Source organism: Aegilops tauschii, chromosome 6 (assembly GCF_002575655.3).
Source record: "Aegilops tauschii subsp. strangulata cultivar AL8/78 chromosome 6, Aet v6.0, whole genome shotgun sequence".
Lineage (NCBI taxonomy): Eukaryota > Viridiplantae > Streptophyta > Magnoliopsida > Poales > Poaceae > Aegilops > Aegilops tauschii.
In genome coordinates this window covers 330,374,622-330,382,933 of record NC_053040.3, presented here as the reverse complement: position 1 = coordinate 330,382,933, position 8,312 = coordinate 330,374,622, and positions in this window count along the sequence as shown.

The window sequence follows — 8,312 nt, the reverse complement described above, 5'->3', positions numbered from 1 at the left end:
GAGACACAAGAGTTTATACTGGTTCGGGCCACCGATGTGGTGTAATACCCTACTCTAGTGTGGTGTGGTGGATTACCTCTTGGGCTGAGGATGAACAGTTACAAGGGAAGAACAACCTCGTGAGGAGAGGTGCTCTTGTGCTTGGTGGACTTGTGTGGTTGAGGGAGATCTCAATCATTCGTCCCCCCTATGGTGGTGGCTAGTCCTATTTATAGAGGCCCTGGTCCTCTCCCCAAATATTGAGCGGGAAGGGATCCAACAACGACCAAATTCGAAGGGAGACAACTTGTACAAGTTATCCTGACTAAAGGTGGTCTTCGCCTGCCAAAGGCTCTGGTGGTGACGCCGTCTTGGGCTCCACGATGACCTCCGTCCTGTCATCCTATTGGTCTTGGTCTTGTTGCACTGATATGGAAACCTTTTCCTGATGCCTCGGGACTCCTCGCCTGCGCTTGCCCCTTTAGCACCAAAGAGGAAACGAGGACACTGCACGCGCTAGCGCCCGCGTGGCTCCAGTCGTCATGGCTTGCATCACAGGAACATCACGAGGTGTCCCTTGCCTTGATCTCTCCTCCCCTCACGAGCCAGCCTGGTGAGGTTGCTCCCAAGGAGGTCTTGTGCCGTCCGCCTTGCGAGGCTTGGCCCCTCGCGAGGGTCTTGAGCGTTTGCTGGTGAAGATGGGCCGTATAGGGCTGCTGGTGGAGCCACGTCGTGGGCTGCAGGCAGGCAAGTCTGGGGACCCCCGTTCCCAAGACGCTGACAGTAGCCCCCGGGCCCAAGGCGCGCTCGGACTTGGCTTCGAGGCGAAGCCAAAGGGCAAGTGCGGAGCGCTGCGGGCCCCAACAGCCTGCGGCCCCGCTCGACGCGTGGCGATTGATTGGACGTGGGCGTCTCCGCTTCCCTACGCTGCCTCGGCAACCGCCCGACTTGACGAGTCCCTGCTGCATGCAGAGAAAAATCATCATTACCTGTGATCGTGGGGGTCGCCAGTTGGCCTTCTCCTGCTATAAATGAGGAGGGGGCAGAGCCCCCGTTGCTCATCTCTTCCTGTTCTGTTCGCTTCTTCTTCCTTCTTGCTCCATTGCTAGTAGTGACCCCATGGCGCCTACGAAGAGGTTCTCGGCCGCAAAGAAGGGGAAGGCCCGCCAAGAGGGGTCCGGCTCTCCGCTGCCCAAGCGTAGGGATGGCAATGGGTAGGGTATGGGCGGTTACAACCTCCTTCTGCCCAAACCCATACCCACAGAAACTTTCTATACCCACCCACTTCAATACCCATGGGCATAAATTAACACCCATGCCCATACCCATCGGGTATCCTATACCCAATGGGTACCCAGTGGGTAAAATGTATAACATTAAATTTTTAAAAGATAGAGAAATGAGTTTAAAAATCAAGTGATGATGGACACGCAGTATAGCACAGACAAAACCTCCCCATGTGGGAGGCCTCTTGGAGGCATTAATGGATTATGAACAGCGTTTCGTGGGGATGGCTTGATCGTTAGACGGCAGTCCAATAGAGAAGAGTCAATATTTCACCTTTTTGAGGAGTTGCATAGGCCGTAGGAGGAGTGGAAAGCAGGTGATTACAGGCCTATGAGATATGGACGGATTAAGGCATATGAGATTTAGGGTTGGGCCATAGGAGTTGTATGTTGACCCACACATCATAGAAACTATTTTCATTTTTTATCATTTTCTGGGTATCCATTGGGTTACCCATGGGCACAAGTTCATACCCATGCCCTACCCATATATTTTGCGGGTATGGGTACCCATTACCCGTGGGTACAAAATCTCTCCAAGTCTTGCCCATGCCCGTTGTTTTCGGGTAGGGTACCCGCGGGTACCCATACCCATGGGCAAAACTGCCATCCCTACCCAAGCGTGGGCGCGGACGTCCCCGTAAGCATGCCGCGACCCCCGCCGCGGCCCCTCGCGGCTGTGGCAGCGCCTCTTCTCGTGGCGGGACTCGCCCAGATCGTGGCAGCCCCATTGATGAAGGGAGGCGCGCCATGGTCGCACGCCCGCCCCCCCCCCCCCGGCCGTGCTTCCACTTAGTGGAGGTGCTGCCGGAGTTCGTCGTGTGGTCGGAGAATCCGGCCGGCACCTGGCTTCAGCTCCTGCACTCCTTCACTAGCGAGCTGCCGACCACAGGTCCAGGCGGGCTCTGGCTGCAGGTGGATGGCTGCTGCAGCAAAGCTTCATGGGTCACGGTCGAGGTCTCCATCGCTGGCAACGTGGCTCTGGCCCGCGGCTGGCAGACGTTTGCCCGCGCGGCGCGGCCTAGGCAGGCGGTGCACCCTCCACTTCAAGTACAACGTCAACGCGACCCTCTACGTGAGGGTGTTCGGAGAAGACGGCCGCCGCGTCGGGTGCTGCCTCGAGGACAACGACGGCGATGAGGTGCTTGGCCTTGGCGACGGCCGAGACGAGGGTGAGGATGATATCGCGCCCAGCTATGGCGATTCTCCCTCCGGCGACGCTCCAGTAGCAGCGGCTACGAACAGCCACCACGCCGCCACGCTCGCTTCGAAGGTGGCAGCGGGTCGTCTCGCCGCCGCGCCCCAGTGAAGCGTGAGGAAGGGTCCGGCTGAGCTCAGGAGAGCGCCATGAGTCCATCCTCGCGAGCTGCTACAGGGGCATGCACCACCTTTGTTTTGTTCTTCCTTTTCTTCCTGCATTAAGAGAGAGATGAGTATGGGGCCCCGCAGGGGCATGCAACAAACTATGATTCCCAAGTTGTTATGCTATGTTTATCGTTCCTATGTTGTGTCACAGTATCAATGTTTTACATAGGCATGTAGAAATAACTTAGCTTGACGCGCTTGAAGTAGCTTCTGCCTCACGAGGCACACATTTCTCAATACCTGGCGAGGCCTCCTCGGCTTGGGAGGTGTCTAGGAACTGCAAAAATTTGTTAGGAAACTTTTATTCTTCCGAGCTCTGGTCGGAGGTGCCGCCGGCTACGATCCCGCGCTTCGCATCGCGGTACCCGAGGGGCACGGATTTGAGAGAAGTGCACCAGCTTACGAGCTCGAACAAGGGTGCCTCGCGAAAAAACAGGAGAAGCCCTCACGAGGGCACCTGTCCAGCCCCCTCGCGAGGCATGCGAGAGAGAGTACAGGCTGAAACAATGAACCGAAGGCAGAAACAGAGGCAAAAGGCGATGGAACCAAACCAGCAAGGAACACCAGAAAGCAAATTTCATTATGGAGAGGCAAGCCAAGTACGGAAAGCAAATGAAAAGCCGCGTCTGGCACCTAGTCTAGTCTTCTTGTCTTCTCACCAGCGCGGAGCTAAGTGCTGCCACTAGGACGTGGGAGGGAGCCCCCGATGCCCGAGGGCGGCACTCCTGAGACTCCGGGGTGTGTACAGCCCCACTCATTATTACGTGAGAGTGTCACGAGCGGAGACCTTCACAGGCACTGGGCCTTCTTCACAGGCGCTGGGCCTTTCTTCATGGGTAGAACTTCCGGAGGTGCTGGATGTTCCAGGCGTTCTAGATGGGGACCCCGTCATGCGTCTCCAGGTGCGCGGCGCCAGGCCTGAAGACGTTGGCGACCCTAAACGGGCCCTCCCACATGGGCGAGAGCTTGTGCAGCCCTTCCCTGGAGAGCACCCGCCTTAGGACAAGGTCGCCCACCTTAAGCGTCCTGGGGTGGACGCTGCGGCAGTGGTACCGCCGCAGCGCCTGCTGGTATCTTGCTGCTCGAAGCGTGGCTTCACGGCGGCGTTCCTCCCCCAGCACAAGGTCCATCCCCCGCATGACATTCTGCCGCGCTTCATCAAACGCTAGGACCCGCGCGGAGCGATGCTTGACCTCGTGAGGGAGAACCGCTTCTGCTCCGTAGACGAGGAAGAACGGGGTCTCGCCTATTGGCTTGGTGGCGGTGGTGCGGATGGACCATAGCACGGACCGAAGCTCGTCGTGCCAGCCCCTGTCGCAGGCCTCGAGCTTCTTCTTGAAGGTCCTTGTCTTGAGGCCTCTCAGGACCTTCGCGTTGGCGCGTTCGACCTGACCATTGCTCCTGGGGTGCGCCACCGAAGCGTAGCAGATTTGCGTTCCAAGGTTAGCACAATATGTCTTGAAGAGATTGCTAGTAAACTGCGAGCCATTGTCGGTGATGATGCGGTTGGGGACCCCGAACCGACTCACGAGACCCTTGATGAACTTGACCGCGGACCCGGCTGGGATGGTGCGGACGGCTTCTACCTCCGCCCACTTGGTGAACTTGTCGATGGCGATGTAGAGGTAGCGGTAGCCCCCAGGCGCCCGAGGGAATGGGCCCAGGATATCCAGCCCCCAGACCATGAAGGGCCACGAAAGTGGTATGGTCTGAAGGCCCTGTGCCGGCTAATGGATCTGCTTGGCGCGGAATTGACAGGCCTCGCAGGACTTCACCAGCTCAGTCGCGTCGTTGAGCGCCGTAGGCCAATAGAACCCACTGCGGAATGCCTTGCCGATGAGGGTTCGTGATGACGAGTGGTGCCCGCAATCTCCGCCGTGTATGTCAGCTAGCAGCTCTTTCCTCTGTTCCCTGGAGATACAACGCAAGGTGACATCATTCGGCCGCTTCCTATATAACTCACTGTCTTGGATGGAATAGGCTGTGGCCTGCCGAGCCATGAGCTTCGCGTCTTCCTCCTTCTCCGGAAGCGCCCCTTGCGTCAGGTATTCCTTGAATTCCTTGGTCCAGCACCCCTCCTGAGGCTCGAGCGCCAGGAGTAGGCGCGCTCCTGAGGTCGGGCCGCAGGCCGGTGCTCCTGAGGCAGGTGGTTGGGGGAGCTCCTCCCGAGGCAGCGCCGGCCTCGGAAGTGGTGGTGCTGCCGAGGGCTTGAAGAGCCGCCCTCGAAGACGCCAGGCTCTTGGGGTAGCCGCTGTCGGTGTCAAAACCGGCGGATCTCGGGTAGGGGGTCCCGAACTGTGCATCTAAGGTCGATGGTAACAGGAGACATGGCACACAATGTTTACCCAGGTTCGGGCCCTCTCTATGGAGGTAATACCCTACTTCCTGCTTGATTGATCTTGATGAATATGAGTATTACAAGAGTTGATTTACCACGAGATCGAGATGGCTAAACCCTAAAAGCCTAGCCTGTATGACTGTGGTAATGAGTATCTTTCCCTCCGGACTAAGTCCTCCGGTTTATATAGACACTGGGAGGATCTAGGGTTACACAAGGTCGGTTACAAAGAAAGGAATCTACATATTCGGTCGCCAAGCTTGCCTTCCACGCCAAGGAGAGTCCCATCCGGACACGGGTGCAGTCTTCGGTCTTCGTATCTTCACAACCCATCAGTCCAGCCCATGGCTAACAAGCCGAACACCCGAGGACCCCTTAGTCCTGGACTCCCTCAGTAGCCCCTGAACCTGGCTTCAATGACGAGGAGTCAGGCGTGCAGATTTGTCTTCGGCATTGCAAGGCGGGTTCCCTTCTTTCTGGATACTTCACAATGGTCTTCGGACGATCGAGTTCGGCTCGGCAGCACGAGAAGCATATACTTCCACAGAGTGCATAATAATTTATAAGTTCAATCCTCTGGCAACTTTTTACAACATGACATCATGTCAGTCCGGTCATTATTTTGCACCGTTGTTTGGCCTGCGGCCCCACGTTCCAAGACGCGGTTGTCATTGGCACGTCTTATCCAAGCAGAGATCGTGTCCCCTTATTAAGAGATTATTTTATCGACACATACGTGGGTTACCCAACCGTCCGTAGGGTACAACTCCTTGGGAATAGGCAAATTTTAAGGCCCGTGAGTAGGCGTTCGATATTCTCGGCCTTTATAAAGGGGCACAGACCCGCCTTTCCTCTCCACGCTTGCTTCTTCCTCGAATCTTACTACCTCGAGTTCCAGCACCCAGGTCTCACCCTCCGCAAGCCCCAGTCATGTCCGGATCCAGCTATCAAGGCCGGTGGGTGGCTTCTTCTGTCACAGAGGAGGATATCGCGAAGCTTCGGGCGGCAAGATATCTGACCGCAGAAATCCTCCATCGGCTTCCCGCGGAGGGGCAGGTTATCCCTACCCCTAGATCCGGCGAGAGGGTCATGTTCGTTTCCCACTTCCTCCGAGGATTAGGGTTCGCCCTTAATCCCTTCGTCCGGGGGCTCATGTTCTATTATGGACTAGATTTTCACGATCTCGCCCCGAACTCTATTCTTCTCATCTTGGCGTTTGTTGTCACGTGCGAAGCCTTCCTCCGAACTCCTCCACACTTCGGCTTGTGGCTCAATACCTTCAATGTGAAACCGCAAATGATAGAGGGGGAGCAGGTGGAGTGTGGTGGCGCCGCAGTGAGCAAGCTTACCAGCGCTATCTGGCTAAAAGGATCTTTCAAAGAATCTTCCGACTTATGGCAGCAGGAGTGGTTCTATATCACCGAGCCCCGCGGTTCCAAGTGGGCAGCTGCGCCTGCATTTCGATCCAGCCCCCCAATTCAGCTTGCATCATGGATTAATAAGGGGTTGGACTGGGGATCAGTTGACGAAGTGCGGACTCTGCAAAGTCGCATCTGAAGCCTCATTGAGAAGGATATCGATCTTGTCAACGTTATTCAGGTAATGCTAGTCCGCCGGATCCTGCCGTGCTAGCGACGGCCTATCCGCATGTGGGAGTTTAACCCAGAAGGGCCACGGACTCTTCAGCACTTCTTCGGCACTACGCACGAAGGAAAGTGGAAATTATTTTTCGGGAAACGAAAACAATGGCCGGACACCACCAAAGATACCGGCCTAGACTGTAACCATCCGGATACCACGGTAAGTACTCGTCCGCCGAACACCATAATCAGATATCCTGTGGCAAGATACTGAGCAAACCATCTTTTTCCAGGGCTGGATAAAGAAAGCGGAACGGATTAGGTGTCCCACCCCTCTTCCCGAAGACTCAGCGGACCCCGTGTTGACAAGGATGCTGGCACCGGCACCGTACCAGGCGCCGGTAGGGGAGGGCAAGGTGGAGAGTGAGAAGACCCGGGGTGACCTTTGCTCCGAAGGTAAATTAGATACTGAGTCTGGAGAAATCGACATTTCCTCGCCCAAAGACAAAGGCGAAAGAGAAGCGAGTATCCCTTCTCCATTCAGGAAGAAAAGGGCCGCCTCCGAAGGTTGGGAGGGGCGGTCTCCCAAGAGGGGCAAGATGCCACCGTCGAGCGGCTCGGGATTGGAAGGCGACGCCGTTGAACAGCCCCGTCGTGAGGACAAACCCTCAACCAAATCGTAAGTGAATCCGGGGTGCTTTGATAGCATCCCGTTCCTTTCCTGTTACCGAAGAGACATGTAACGTGCCTGTGTATTTTTATAGTTCGGAACATGGTTTTTCTAGGCTATCCTCTTCTTCGGGAGATCTCCTCCCAGAGATGATGGAAAGCAAGACGCCTCCCCCGACCTCCTCACCCAATAAGGCGGACGACTCTGAAGTGTCATCTCGGAGGGTTTTTCTTGATCAACAAGCGGTGCAGGGGATGAAAGAGGCGGTACCCGAAGGTGGACCTCCGATCGTCCGGGATTCGGGGGCCAATAATGAAGGCCCCAGCTATCCGGTTTTCAGCCAACAATGATTTTGGAGATGGGTGAACGGGTTCCTTTAGAGGATGGTCGTGCTCCTACAGCGGCTTCCGGAGACCCGGCGGCGCCGGATATATTGAGGGATATGCTGCGAAAAGCATCTGTCTCGGGGGAACAGCGTACCTTGATGGGCACGGTGGTTGAGAAGATCCTGTCCGCGAAGAGCGGATTGAATGAAGCCTTCATGAGCATGCTAAGAGGCTTCAAGGTTTGTGATGTAATGTTTTCAACTATATTGTATTTGCAAAGATGCACATGTGTATAGGTAGTAGCCCCTGAGACTCGGGTTGGCTTCCCATGGGAGGCGAATGGAGGATCAAGAAGAAATACTCAAGGACTAATCTGATTAATTGGAACACAGGCTGCTTCCCCACTGGCTACTTCCCGGACTACGGATATTGCCGAGTTGCAACGGAAGCTTGATGTGGCAGGGGATGACATTGCGTTAATCAATATGCGTCTTGACGAGTTTCAAGGTATGTATTTGGAGCAGTCCTTTCACGTACATTTTTGTAATATAAGCATGACGCTGAAAGTTATATACTGGGATATGCATGGTTGCAGATGGTGCTGCCGCCGTTGAGATTCTTCGGGCGGAGCTGGCCCGGACCAAGGAACAGGCCCGGTTTAGTAATGCGGCTACTGAAAAGGCATCAGCTGAGTTAAAGGCCGAACAAGCTGCTCGGCGCCAAGACGAGGAGAAGATATCCGCGATGGCGCTCGAACTAAAAAATGCT